Here is a 15,396-nt window from a genome sequence, read left to right as displayed (position 1 = left end):
AAGTAAGCTGTCCTGTGTTTCTTTCACCTACAGTACTTTCAGCCAGCAAAAACAGTGCAAGACAATAACTTGACCTAATACCCATTGATTACCCAGTATGGGATGATGCTTTTAACCCCATATCAACACTAGCTCCCTGCTGACTCTAATTTCGATGATAGCAATATTGCTTTAAAGAAAAAGAAAAAAAAAAAGGACCACCTGAGACCTTCTACACTTATTCTTATACATTAGATCATCCTGAATTGGTTCACAGGCCTTTGGTGGAGGCAAAAGCAAGAAATAGAGTTTTTACTTTTATTAAACTAGAAATACATTCAGAGGTACCCCTGCTGGTTTATTGGAACTTCCTTTCACTGATAATTTTGGATACCAGTAGAGGAATGGTGTGGCTTCTATTCTCTGGAAGCAGAAGTTCAGATAAGCATCTTTGGCCAAGAGAACTGCTCCTGGGAGTAAAGTCTTTTCCACTATGCATGTTGGCATTATTCCTTTTGCTGTCAACACATACCTACTGCTTTCTCCACATGGACTCTAAGGGCTTTGGGCTTAACAGTTCTTCTATCTTTCTACTTTCAATTACCTAAGAGACTGCCTTGAATCTTTTAAAATTCTGAGTCCACAAATCCTAGAAAAAAGAATTATTATTCTAAGACAAAGGTTGGATCAGAGGCCCTCCACTGGGCCCATCAATTTTGGCTAAAGTAACCTGATTATATAAAAGTGTGATGCTCTCATAGTAGTAACACTGATGAAGAGAGGAAGGAGAAGATGCTAGAACAATGGAGGAGGTGAGAAAATGGCCTTTTTGCAGTTTGTCATGTCTCAGATATTGTCTTTCTTTCATGCCCACTCCTCCAAATTAGAATTTTCCATATCCCTATGTAACAGTAAACTGGGGTACGTTGGACTGCCAGGAAAGTACTATCCGTTTTTATGGTACCCAAATTTGACCTTCTTTGTTAAAGTCCTTGTTGAGTCAAGAGAGTGAAATCTGAGTCCTTAATTATTCAAATTTCTCTGATGTATATTAAATTACAGATCCTATATAGCATTCAACCAGTTCTTAAACCCTGACAAAATGACTTTCTGGTATTGATTCTCCGCACTCTGTTTCTCTGGATCTCATTTTACAACTGATCTTTAACTGACAATGTGATATACTGTAGCTTTTGGTTTGTCTTCATATATTCTCTGTTCATCTAACGCTTCCCATTCTTTTGTAACCATGGTAGGAGAAATCATAGTAAACCACTCCAATGAACTATAAAGAAATACGTTATGTGTGAAATATACCAGAGAGCTTTCCCTAAAATATAGGCATATGAGCTCTGTACCAAGTAAAAAAACTAGCAATGTACATTGGAAACACTAAATTAAAGCTGTTCACTTATTTTAAGATACTGGGATTTATCACTAATTAGACTTGAGATCTCTGCACAATTCAGTATCGATTTTAAATATCTCCAAAGCGCCTCTTCTAAAATATTGGGTGATTAAAACAGAAATCTATTGGATTAAAAAAAAATCAGTACATTCTTTTCTTTCCAATCATATATAACATGAACTTCACCTGGTAGCAATTATTCAATTAATTCAGCCAATACAGTGTTGCTTTTTGAGGTTCAAAATAAATAGAAACAAACAATACCCAAAAAAAAATTTTTCCCTAATAGCAGAACAATTTTTCCTTAGCTTGTTAAAAACATACAGAAGATGATAAACTACATTAGTCAATGAAATCTAATTTCTGGTGACTCATTTATCTTTTTTTCTTTTTTTTAAACTTTGGCTTCATTTTCTACTCTTCTATGCCTAAAAATCAAAATTAACAAGATAAAGTTAATTCAATGGTAAAAAAGATAAAAATATAATTGTTTTAGCTCCTCTGTTCATTACTCATCAGGCAATATTATTTAAAGCTTATTTAAAAGAACAAAGTGTTACCCCTCTTTCTAGGATAAGATACAGTCTCAGAAGAATATGAATGTTTACTACTCATAAAAACCACTTTAATATACGTTTTGTTACTTGATGACCCAATGTATAACAGAGCTGTATTTAACAAAAAGATCCATTAATGTTTTCTGACTCACTGAATCTTAAGGAATTTAAATTAACTAATTTTTAAAAAATGTTTCCTTGATTTATATCTCTTCTGAAAATCAGCTTCTTACTCCGAATCATATGGTGACACTAAATCAAGCTATGTCAGAAAAGACAGAATGAACGTTCAAGGGAAAAAAAAAACCTAAATTACAATAGATTCTATAACAGAATACTGCTTTAAGTCAATAGGTACTCAATACTCAATTTAAATTAGTCAATGGATTCTTTACCCATTGTTCCATCATGTGTACATATTTCTTTGTATACCAGTTTATTAAAATAACGGTTAATCTTTGAAAAAATCTCCCTGAATCTTGCTAGATACAAATAATAAAATTCAGGGTTTCCAGAACCATTTAAACTAACTCTTTAAAACACACATATTTTTTTTTCCATTTTTCCCCTCAGCCTTATTGAGGTATAATGGGCAAATAAAAATTTTATTTTAGTTGTACAATGTGATGATTTTTTAAAGGTGTGCGATGTTATAAATAAATAAAATATATACATATATATGTATATACATGGTGTCATGATTGTCACAATCAAGTTAATTGACACATTCATCACCTCTTATAGTTGCCTTTTTTCTTGAGGTGACAACATTTAAGATCTACCCTCTTTTTTTTTATAAAGATTTTATTTATTTATTTGACAGAGAGAGAGACAGCCAGTGAGAGAGGGTACACAGCAGGGGAGTGGGAGAGGAAGAAGCAGGCTCCCAGCAGAGGAGCCCGATGTGGGGCTCAATCCCTGAATGCCAGGATCATGCCCTGAGCCGAAGGCAGCCGCTTAGAGACTAAGCCACCCAGGCGCTCCTTAAGATCTACTCTCTTAACAAATTTCAAGTATACAACGTAGTATTGTTAACTCTAATCACCATGCTGTACATGAGATCCCCAGAACTTATTCATTTTATAACTAGAAGTTTGTACCTATGACCAACATTTTCCCGTTAGGTACAGGTTCAAAAGTAAGATCCATTATCAAAAGACTCAACCTGACAAAAGCCCCATGAAGACTGGGATTTTAGTTTGTTGTATTCAATGTTGTGTGCCTGTGATTGCAAACAAAACTCCTGGGCATCACTGCTCAACTCTCACTTAAAAAAGACAATGCTTCCTACATTTTCCAGTAAACTTTATATTTGCTGCGGGTTTTGGGAAGCTTCTCTTTATAACATACATGTCTTCTTTTGTATTATTTTTTTATTGATAAGGATCCTTTAGTTATCTTTTTTTTTAATTTAAATTTTAGTTAACATATTAACTACTGGTTTCTGGAGTAGAATCGAGGGATAGAATTGAGTGATTCATCAGTTAACATACAACCCAGTGCTCATTACAAGTGCCCTCTGTAATACCCATCACCCATCTAGTCCATCCCCCACACTCCCCTTCCATTAACCTTCAGTTTGTTCTCTATCCTTAATAGTCTCTTAGGGTTTGTTTCCCTCTCTCCTTCCCCCCCACCCCCACCATTCCCATATACTCATCTGTTTTCTTTCTTAAATTCCACATAAAACTGAGATCATATGGTATTTGTCTTTCTCTGACTATTTCATTTAACATAATACACTCTAGCTCCATCCATGTCACTGCCAATGACAAGATTTCATTCTTCTTTTTTAATATATTAAACCTCTCTTTCCTTTACACACCTCCTCCCACTGTGTCCTTCATTGAAGAGCTATCCTTACTTTTGATGTAATGACATTCATCAATTTTTTGTCCTATGATTTCTGACTTTAAAATTTTCTGATTTTAAAATTTTCTCCTTGAAGGAGTTTATTTAACCCATTCTACTAAATAATTTGTCCTAGTCCTACTACGTTTGATAGTTCCATTATCATAATAAATTATCAAATGCACTAACAAATTTAAAAACTTAAAAAATGTATAAATTCTAGAAAAATATACAGTGTCAAAATGCCCTGTTCCAAAACTTAACAATAAATTTAAAACAAAATTAAAGTAGTAGCCAAGATTTCCCCTTCAGACATAAACAAACAAAACAAAAATCCAGGACTGAAGGTTTTGAAGTGAGTTCATACAAACTTTTAAATGATATTAAATTCCTATGTTATACAAGTTGTTTCACAAAATAGAATAAGAGGTAAAGATGCCCAGGTCATTTTATGAAGCTAGTGTAGTTCTGATTACCATAAAGGTAATGACAAAGTAAGGGCAAACCTGTTTCACTTAGGAATATATATCTTAAAATACTGCATAAGCTTACTGAATCCTACAGTTTTATTTAATTACATGATTGAGTATGAACATAATGATGGTTCAGTATCAGAAAGATCTACCAATAATATTCAGCCTATTAAAAGAAACAATCTTTTGGTTATCTCTATTAATTAAAAAAATCAATAAATGAAAACTAGAAGAAAACTTCCTTAACTGGATAAAAATTGTACCCGAGAACCAATAGCAAATATTATACTTGACAGAGAAATTTTAGATACATGTATATTTTTTAAGATCAGGAACCAACCCATATGTCACACACCACTGGAAGTTCTGCCTCAGGTTAAAAGAAGGAAAGAGAATTAGGAGTTGTAAGGATTAGTAAAGAAAATATACAGTTGTCATTATATGCAGATGTTTAATCATCCACCTAAGGGAAAGCAAACAACAGAATCAGGGTACAAATTTTAAGAAAAAATAAGAGTCTTATAAGTTGCCTGGACACACAATCAGCCTATGAGAGGCAATAACATTTGTGTACACCAGAAATAACAGGCAATACTCTACGGCTCTCTCATGTGTCTTGGGGACAAAAGCACTGACTGCCTTTGTTCCAAGCTATCTTTTAAAGGATGTTTGTATTTAGGACAGAATTATTTATCTTCCATTATAAAGGGTGTGGGTTCCCTTTCTTCAGAGTTCCTCCCTTGTAACACCTCCCACTGCATGTAGAGTCATTCTCTGGCCATCTTCTCATTTCCCTGTGGTAATTGGAGCTTAGAGAGCCAGTGCAAAAAACTAATATTCTGGCTACTGTTATGACTATGAGTAATAAATTACCCTTTGTCTCTGAACCAAGAGTCATGTTTCTCCTGCCAACGTCCATGAAAGTGTGATAGGTGTGCCTGGGTGGCTCAGTCAGTTAAGCATCTGACTTTGGCTCAGACAGATCATGATACTGGAATCCCAGGATAGAGTCCCGCATCAGGCTCCCTGCTCAGCGGGGAGTCTGCTTCTCCCTCTGCCCTTCACCCCCCTCTCTCTTCTCTCTCTCTCAAATAAGTAAATAAAATCTAAAAAGAAAAAAAAGTGTGATAGGCTAATTTGTTAGCTTGCAAACTGGGTAAAAATCTTAGACTCTTCACAGTTCTTGGCACCAACTAGAAAATTTAAAATAGGACACCATTACACTAACAATGAGAACTTTGATTTATATAGTAATTTATTTTATCTTGAGTATAATACGGAGAAAATCCTATAGAAATAATTAAGAATAAAAAAGATCTTAATTTTTCAAGAGACACTACCTGTTTTTAGAAGAAATAGTTTACTATTAGAAATGAGTCAATTATCCTGAGTGACTCATTGTCCTCCAATGACATATCCAACTTGAAAAGTAGATAAACCTAACAAATTTATCTGCAACTTATATAGAACAATAGTTTATGAATAGCTAAGTTAACCTTATATAAGTAAGAGTAAAGCAGAGGTATTTGCCCTAAAACAATTAGTATTATAAAATGTAATTATACATATGATGGGATATTGGCTCAATAACATTAGATCAAATGCATGTACTTATACTTTTTAAAAAAAGTCAGTGAATTTTTAAATTAATTCTTTTGACAATATAAACCAGTACTACCAAGTAGTCTTCTAAAATAATTTGGTGTGCAAAAATACGTGTTACCTAATGCAAATTTAACCAGGAAAAAAAATGCCCAGGATATTCTGGCATCATTTCAAAAACATGGATCTGCTTCATTACACACATCGATCTGTAACTTGCACATAGAATTCCTTTTTGAAGTGAATCTGAATTCTAAGCTTACACTGGCGCATATATATATATATTTTTTCACCAGTGATACAAATTCATCAGTAATGCTGATGCCAGGTTACTTTCATAATATAATATGAATAGAAAATAAGCACATTTCTTTAAAAAAGAAATAAAGGAATATTCAAATTGTAATACACTGGCTCTGTTTTAAAAGCAGATCTTCCCATGAGTCTGTAAGTTGAATTCACTATTCTGAAGGACAAACAGCTGATTTACTCCGAAGAGTGTCCTTTAAATCTCCAAGGTTAACATGAAACTTAGTAAACTGATAGCGCAGAACCTAGTGAAAGATTAGAATATAAATAGAGGTCCTCAAACTTCATTGCTGACTTTGAGATTTAGAAATAATATTTTTCACATTATTAGAAAGCTATTGCTTTTCAGTGACAAATTGTTTTTCACGAGGGGCCATAATTATTAGACCGCATTTTGGATTATATTGATTGTTTGTTCAAACGTGAGATCTAGTCACAGTCTTACTATACACTTTCCCCCCCAGCTTTCCCTGCTAGATCACACAGTGCTTTATATATCTTTTTACTGTGGACAAGAGCAAAGAAAAGAAACAGTAGCATAGAAGAGTTGCTTTGTTTTAATGTACAAAATGTAATGTTGCAAATTTAATTTTATCACCATGGTCCTTTGATTTTACTTTAATGACCCATAAGACTTTATTACAAATGCACTATTTATTATATAGTTCACCTGTGAAAAAAGGAAAATTAACCTCTAAAAAGTTAGGACTTGCTTGACTATGACGGCTAGGCCTCGATGTTGTTAGGAGCTGAAGTGATCTACAGCTAGGCCACTATGTTCTCCTGCTGGACAAAAATAATTTTACAGAATATCAATTTCAGAAGTGAGACAAAAACAAGAACAATTCATGATGTGGACCAAGAGCAAAACATCACAGTGCAAACCCTAAAATATCAAACATCCACCTGTCCCACCTTTAGCTTTACTCTTTAGTCTTCTCCCTTTCTATGCAAGATTTATTTCTACTCAGAACTATCCACAGTTCCTGAGAGCATCCAATTCAGACCAAAGCCTCGCTTGTTTGAACCCTCTTCTAAAACACCTATTCACAGTCCACATCTTGTAGTAAGTTCTTTCTAACCTCCTCCTATGGAGATGCTCCATGTTTCTGCATGGTGTGCTTTCTCCCCCCTGTACTGCATCATAAACCCAGGACATTTTAGTATTGTGTTCCTGCATATCTTTTTCTGGAGTATACTGTCAACCAGGTCATTGTACCCTTGCCTCATATCCTTAAAAAAGCAAAACCAAAACCCCCAAATCAGAGAAACAGCAACCAAATAACAGCAACAATTAAAACCAATCAAAATATGTAATTAACTTTAGAACTAATACCTGGTTATTAAGTCCTAATCAGTGTTGAGCAAATTGTTTCTAGCATACTTCAACATTCCACCTCAGTAGGTATCAGGAAATTGCAACTGAAAACAAAAAATTAATTCTGGCTACTGTCTGCAAAACCACTTTTCTAAAACTGTTCAAGAAAATCAAAAGGAGTCTCAAGATAAAACGGAGGGAAAAAAAAGAAGATTGTCAGTATGTTATCCTGTCCAGAAACTAGCTTATCAAAAACAGTACTTCCTAACCTCTATCTTGTAAATGATTCTCTATTAATTACCAATTAATACTGGTTCTTCACAAACTCTTCCAAAATAGATAAGGGGAATAACACTTCCCAACTTATTTTTATGGTGCTAGTATCACCTTGATATCAAAACTAGACAAGGATACAATGAGATAACAAAATTATGTCTTACTATCTCTTATGGATGTAAAAATCCTCAAGAAAATACTAGCAAATCAAATCCAGAAACACACAAAAATAATTCTACACGATGACCAAGTGGTACATATCGCTGAAACGCAAGGCTATTTTTTTTAAAGATTTTATTTACTTATTTGAAAGACAGAGAAAAAGAAAGAGGAGAGCGCAACTGGAGGTGAGGGGCAAAGGGAAATGCAAACTCCTTGCTGAATGGGTAGCCCCACACAGCTCTCAATCCCAGGACCCTGAGACCATGACCTGAGCTGAAGGCAGATGCTTAACCAACTGAGCCACCAAGGCGCCCCAATGCAAGGTTATTTTAACATCAAAAATCAATTGATGTAATACATCATGCCTACAGGAGGGAAAAAAAACCCTCACATGATCATCTCAATAGACAAAGAAGAAACATTTGATAAAATCCAACATTCTTTCATGGTAAAACACACTAAAAATGAAAGAAAAGAAAAGAAAGAAAAGAAAAAGAGAAGAAAAGAAAAAAGAGAAGAGAGAAGAGAAGAGAAAGAAGAGAAGAGAAGAGAAGAAGAGAAGAGAAGAAGAAAAGAAGGTACTTGCCCAACCTTACAAAGGGTACCTACTAAAATTCCACAGTAAACATTATACTTAGTGGTGAAAGACTAAGATTAGGACCAAGCCAAGGGTTTGCACTCTTGCCACTTGCATTCAAAATTATACGTGAGATTCTAGCCAGGGCAACTAGGCAAGAAAAAGAAATAAAATGTCTCCAGATTGGAAAGGAAGAAATAAAAATATCTCTATTTCCAGATGATATGATTTTATATATAGCAAGGAATCCAACAGATAACTGTTAACACTAATAAATGATTTTGGCAAAGTTTTGGTATATAAGATCATTATACAAAAACCAGTTGTGGGCACCTGGGTGGCTCAGTCTGCTAAGCATCTGCCTTCAGCTCAGGCCATGATCCCAAGGTCCTGGGATCAAGTCTTGCATTAGGCTCCCTGCTCAGAAGGGAGTCTGCTTCTCTCTCTACCCTTCAGCCTTCCTTGTGATCTCTCTCAAATAAATCAATAAATAAACAAACAAGCAAACATAAATAATAAAATCTTAAAAAACAGCTGTATTGTATACACTTGCATTAAATAATTTAAAAATTAAATTTAGAAAACAATACCATTTACAATAGCATTAAAAAGAATGAAATACTCAGGTATAAATTTAACAAAAGAAGTACAGAGCTTATACTCTGGAAACTACAAAACTTTGCTAAATAAATTTAGAAAGATCTAAATAAATGGGAAAAATAGGCTATGTTCATGGGTTAAAAGGCTTCACATTGTTACGTGGCAAACTGATCTACAGATTCACTGAGATCTCTATCAGAATTCCAGCTGACTTCTTTGTATGAATTAATAGATGATTCTAAAATTTGTATGGAATACAAGTGACCCAGAATAGCCAAAACAATCCTAAAAAAGAACAAAGTAGGGTCAAACTTCCTGATTTCAAAACTTACTTCACAGCAACGGTAATGAAGATATTGCAGTATTCGCTCAAGAATAGACATATAGATCAACGGAATACAATTGAGAGTCTGTATATAAATCCATATATCTATGGTCAACTGATTTTTTACAACAGTGACAAAACCGTTAATAGGAAAAGAATAGTATTTTCTTTCTCTCTCTCTTTTTTAAAAGATTTATTTATTCATTTTATATAGAAAGAAGGAGCGTGCATGAGCAGGGGAGGGGAAGAGGGAGAGAGAGAGAGGCGGAGAAGCGACTCCTTGCCTAGTGGGAAGCAGAGCTTAATCCCATGACCCTGAGATCATGACCTGAGCCAAAATCAAGAGTCAGAAACTTAACTGAGCCACCCAGGTACCCCAAAAGAGCAGTGTTTTCAACAAATGCTACTGATATAACAAGATAGCCACATGCAAAGGAATGAAATTGGACATTTATTTCACATCATATGCAAAAATTAACTCAAAATGGATAAAAGACCTAAATGCAAAAACTAAAACTATAAAACTCTTAGAAGAAGAAAACATAAGGATAAATCTTTATAACCTTAGATTTAGCAAAGAGTCCTTAGGTAAGATACTAAAGCTTGAGTAACAAAAGCAAAAAAAAAAAAAGACTTAAAAATACATAAATTGAGCATCAAAATTAAAAAACTTTATACTACAAAGGACACCATCAAGAAAATTAAAAGACACAAACCGGTGGTTACCAGATGGGAGGGGGGATGGGTGAAATAGGTGAAGGGAATTAAGAGTACACGTATTGTGATTAGCACTGAGCAAAGCATAGAACTGTTGAATCACTATGTTGTACGCCTGAAACTAACATAAAATTGTATGTTAATTATATAGGAATAAAAAAAAAGGAAAGCTAAAAGACAGCCCACAGACTGGGTGATAAGGGACTTGTATCTAAAATATATAAAGAACTGTTAACACTTCAACAACAAAAAGGCAAATAACTCAATTAAAAACTTGGCAAATGATCTAAATGGTCATTTATTCAAGGAATTTATGAATTTATATGATGGATAATGTAAATATAATTATATAAACATAAATTTGGACAAAAGAAGTCACAGAAAAATATAGTATGGTTCCATTTTTGCACTACACACAAAAAAATCTTGTATTATGGTGATGGAAGTCAGGACAGCAGATACTTTTGTTGGGGCATAAACAGGTAGAATAGGAGAGCTTATCACAGTGCTGGTAATTCCTCTCTTCTTGATGTTGGTGTTATTATAGAAGTGTTTATTTTATAAAAAATTCATTGAGCTATGAAGTTATAATAAGTACACCGATCTGCATATGCACTTGCATCAATAAAGGCACTACAAATGGATGTTGACAGATGTACATTACAGAAGCTCCTTGATTTAAATTAAGCTTGAGAAACACCAATACATAAAACAGTATATTTTTCAATAGGGAGGTCTTTAATTACATGTGGTTTTCTTATTTTACGTTTATATTATGCCCATTCTAGAAAGGACTGAAGCTGGGTTTAAGAGGATAAAGTAGAGCAAGACACAGGTGAAAAAGAAGAAAAGTAGAGGTAGAAAGTAGAAGCATATTATCACAATTATGTGTATTTATAAGTTACTTGCATTTCTTTCATCAGTCTTTGTTTTCTTTTGCATGTCTCATTAACTACATCTTTTATTCTGCTTGGTGTATAGATAGGTAATAAGGAAAGCAAAGGGAATGCCCATAATCTGTTCACTGTTAGCATTTTACCTATTTTATATTTATCCAAGTAAAATCTAAAGAATCTCCTCTGAGAAGGTCTGAGGGGGACGGTGGGACAGTGTGTGTCCTTAGCACGGAGAGAGGTTCTGAGAGAGGGTATCCTCTCCCACATGGGGGCAGCCCTTGCTGCCCTCCTTCCTCTGAACTCCCACAGCCATTGCCTTCTGGTATACCACCACTTCTGAAAACCACCACCATCACTTCTGAAAACCACCACTTCTGGTATTCATTAGAGATGGACTTATTACATTAAAAAGAAAAAAATGTCTAGATTTCTGCCATTGGCCAATGTTTTTACTATCGTGAGTCTCCTATCCTATGTTATTAAAGAAAACCCCATCAAAACAGTGTTGGTATCTCGGCTAAATATTAATTCCTTTCTTTCCAGGCAAATGTTCAGAGTTTCTGCTGTTCTAACTTCAGAGCTGGGTCAGCTTGAAAAAGACTGAGTGTAGCTCTATCTTCTCTGCACTGGGGGCACGTCTCCGGCCACAGTTCCTCATCCCCTAAAAACGTACACCTGTGCAAGGTTCATCTCCACCCCCTTCTTGGTCAGGAGCACCTCTCAACTGTTGAGCTGAACACTGTCTGCAGTGGTACTAAAACTACTGGAGATACCAACAGATGAGAGCCTCAGCAGCTTGGCAGCCCCACATCCCCTGACCTCACTTATCCCCAGCCACAGCTTTCCAACCAGTGCCATTTCAAGGGACACAGACACAGCAGCCAAGTTCACTTGGGGCCGGGGCTGCCATGGTAGGGGTGGCTGGCTCTGGGGCTGGAACTGGGACTATGTTTGGGAGCCTCATCATTGGTTATGCCAGGAACCCTTTTCTGAAGCAACAGCTCTCCTCCTATGCTGTTCTGGGCTCTGCCCTCTTGGAGGCCATGTGGCTCTTTTGCCTGATGGTGGCCCTTCTCAGGCTCTTCCCCATGTGAAGGAGCCATCTCCACCCCCCATACGTCTTTCTCCAGTGTCTCAACTGCCCTGAATATTCCTTTTCCTATACCTCTTCAGGCAGCCTGGGGAAAGTGGTTGGCTCAGGATCTGACAGAGGAAAGACAAATATTGCATTAATCAAGAAAAAAAAAAGATTAAGTATATGGTCAAAGCTTGTTTTCAGGTGACATCTATTATTCAAATAAAAAGTGAAAGAATGATAACAAAGTGCTTTCAACATATGCCGCATGTTGGGAGAATTCTGCTGTCATTTTTCATGAAGGCGGATCATCACGACTTTCACTCCTTACAGTTCTGTTGTTTAATCTATCTGTAGACTCCACTACTCTAAGGCAGTGACTCTACAATATCAAACGAACAAATCCCTTTACTCTTGTTTGTTGTTAATAATTTTAGGAGCCATGTTTCAATTCAATTCAGCTATGAGTCTTTTCTTTTTCTCTTTTTATAACTCTGTGTTCAGTCATATGCTGGGTACCCTGAAAAGATTTTTAAGACCTCTGCCTTTAAATAACTTGCATTCTCAATGAGCACCTATGGTATACAAAAATAATAAAATATGACAGGGTTCATTTCAGTCCATGCCCACCAGCGCCAGTCCAGGTAGCGAGCTGCTTTCTTTGAAAACCCTTCATTAAGACCAGCATGATGGGCTTGACAGTTTGTATTCTCATTGTCTTGATAAAATGTAGCAAGTGATTGGCTCAGGGATTTGCTGATTGACAAATGAGCCAAGGTTGAAGGTTCCCTTGCTTTCAAAGTTTGCTTTGCATTTGCTTGGGTTTGATTTTATTTTTCATAACATTGTGTAGTTCTCCTGACCTCCTACTTCAATCTACAGCTACTGTCAAATACATAAATAAGCAGACATCCTAGCTCTAAGAAGTAAGACAAATGATTCTTCTGATTCAAATGGTTTGAGGACACAGACAGGACTACGCTTGCTACTACTTTTTTTATTTTATTTCCCAAGAGGATTCATTTATTGTCAGTATTTGAGAGACAATGTAGGTGTATTTAATTGTGACATATACCCAAGATTGAGAGGATAGCCTGGTATCAGCCACTTGCAGTAGACTCACCTTTAAACAGGTGAAAAAAATTGAAGATACTTCAGTAGTTAACTTCTTAAATTGAAAAAAAAAATATGTTAGATAAAGTCCTTTATTTACTCCTCTGTGATTCAAAGAACCCTGAGCAGAGTTGAGAGGCATAGCTTCTACTCCGGATCCTGCATTATAGAAAACTAGCCATCTAACCCTTTGGGCTTTAGATTCTTTTTGTTTTTGTTTTTGTTTTGNCTCGATGGGATGCATTTCAGGGCAGAGTGTATAGTATGCCCATGTGTGTGCACCCACGCATACACATAACTGGGATTAGATTCAGAACGCCTGTGTGCCAGTCCTAACTCTGTGGNGTTTTGTTTTTTGAAGATATTACCTATTTAAGAGAGGAGAGAAAGAGCGAGAGAGTGAGCATGAGCAGGGGAGAGGGGCAGAGGGGCATAGGGAGAGGGAGAAGCAGACACCCTGCTGAAGAGGGAGCCTGATGTGGGACTCAATCCCAGGACCCTGAGATCTTAACCTAAGCCGAAGGCAGACACTTAACCAACTGAGCCACCCAGGTGCCCCACAGATTCTTTTTTTTTTCTTTCTTTCTTTTCTTTCTTTTTCTTTTTTTTGCTGCTGCTGCCTTTTTTTGGCATTGACCTTAAGTTATTTTAAAAGCATAATTTCTGTTTGTCTTCTACAATCACCANTTTATGAAATAACAACTGTATATAGTGTTCTGTAAAATAAACTTCTTTTCAAACCCAAAATACATTGTTATAGAAACTTAATTTTTATTTTTTAAAACTGCTTCAAATTCAGCCCCATATTCTACTCACAATTTTTATGCCACAGTCTTTCACACTACAACAGTTTTGGAATCTGGATGCTTACATTTCTNATTTAGTGGCTACCTAAAAGGCAATAAAGTAGGCTTTACTTGTACCGCCTTGCTTGAACCTCCCAATGAGCCTAGGAAAGGGTTTTACAGGAATCTCCACTGTACAGATGAATCGACTGTAGCAGACATGAAGAAACATCTGGTCAGAGTAACATAGCTAGCTGGGCAGTGGTGAAGTCAGAAATCCAACCCATTCTGTGTGACTGCGAAGTCCTTTGTTGGTTCCTCTCCATTAAGTAATCCTACTTGTATGAGAGGCAGTCCACTTTCTTCTTTAAATGCATGCATTCTGGAGTCAGCCTACAGAGACAAAACCCAGCTCTGTTGCTTGCTGACTATGCAACCTTTAGTAAGTTATTCTACTCTAGTCTAGTTTCATCTATGAAAGGGGATAATAATTGCTCCTTCTATATATCAGATTGGCGGGAGGCTTCAAGTTAGTATACACAAAGTACTTAGGACAAAGCCTGGTACAATTAGCACTCCTTCGGTGTTACCCACTGCTGTTCTGTTCCTTGTGCTTACATCAAAAGAAGAGCCNATCCTTCCTCTCAGCCCCCAGTTCTACTCACCATTTTTTCAGCATTGTACATTAGAAAACCTAGCGTGCCAAAACTTATTAAATGAGTAAAAACAATTTGGCCACACTTTCTTTTTGATGCTGAATTACTAAGTTATCTAAATAGACTTCAAGAATCATTAAGCTTCATAACTAGCAGTCACTACCAAACTCTGCAACCAAAGAAATTCCAAGAGAACCTAGACCCAGATATTTTGTCCCATCAAGTTAGACAAGGATTTTGTGAAAAGACAGAAGATAACACTGGCCATTGGCCTAGCCATCATTTACCATTACAGCAGATTTTTTTCTCTCTTTTTCACTACACATGAGCATACAAAGCATAGAAATCACTGAGCTCAAAGCCCGTACTCAAATTTTTTTTCTCTTAAATAGGTATAGATCCTTCTATGGTATTCAAAGATCATTCAAGGTCAAGGCTTAGGTGTTTATGTATTACAGTATCTCTCTCCCTCTTTCGGTCTTTCTTAGCTGTATCTACTCATCTCAATTTTATTTGGTTGCCTTTTTTTTGCTGACTTTCACCGATTTTACCATTTAGCATTAGTGTTTTTTAATTTTTTTTTAAATGCAATCCTTTGTGAAATAGTAAAAGCAGGACATACTAAGAAGCATAAAATCATCAAATGCTTACGCTATGAATCAAATATAATTACTCAGCTTGGGATACAGCCAGAGACATTTGCTATTGGAATTTTAA

The 15,396-nt window shown here is 35.8% G+C and overlaps 1 pseudogene; it reads left to right on the top strand.

The window, feature by feature from the left end:
• Positions 1-12,144, top strand: part of LOC109488941 — a 28,865-nt pseudogene extending 16,721 nt beyond the window's left edge.
• The last annotated feature ends 3,252 nt before the right edge of the window (positions 12,145-15,396 follow it).

This window comes from Ailuropoda melanoleuca, chromosome 4 (genome assembly GCF_002007445.2).
Source record: "Ailuropoda melanoleuca isolate Jingjing chromosome 4, ASM200744v2, whole genome shotgun sequence".
In the NCBI taxonomy this organism is placed as follows: domain Eukaryota; kingdom Metazoa; phylum Chordata; class Mammalia; order Carnivora; family Ursidae; genus Ailuropoda; species Ailuropoda melanoleuca.
The sequence above is the reverse complement of the archived record's forward strand: the minus strand, read 5'-3'. Positions and strand labels throughout refer to the sequence as shown.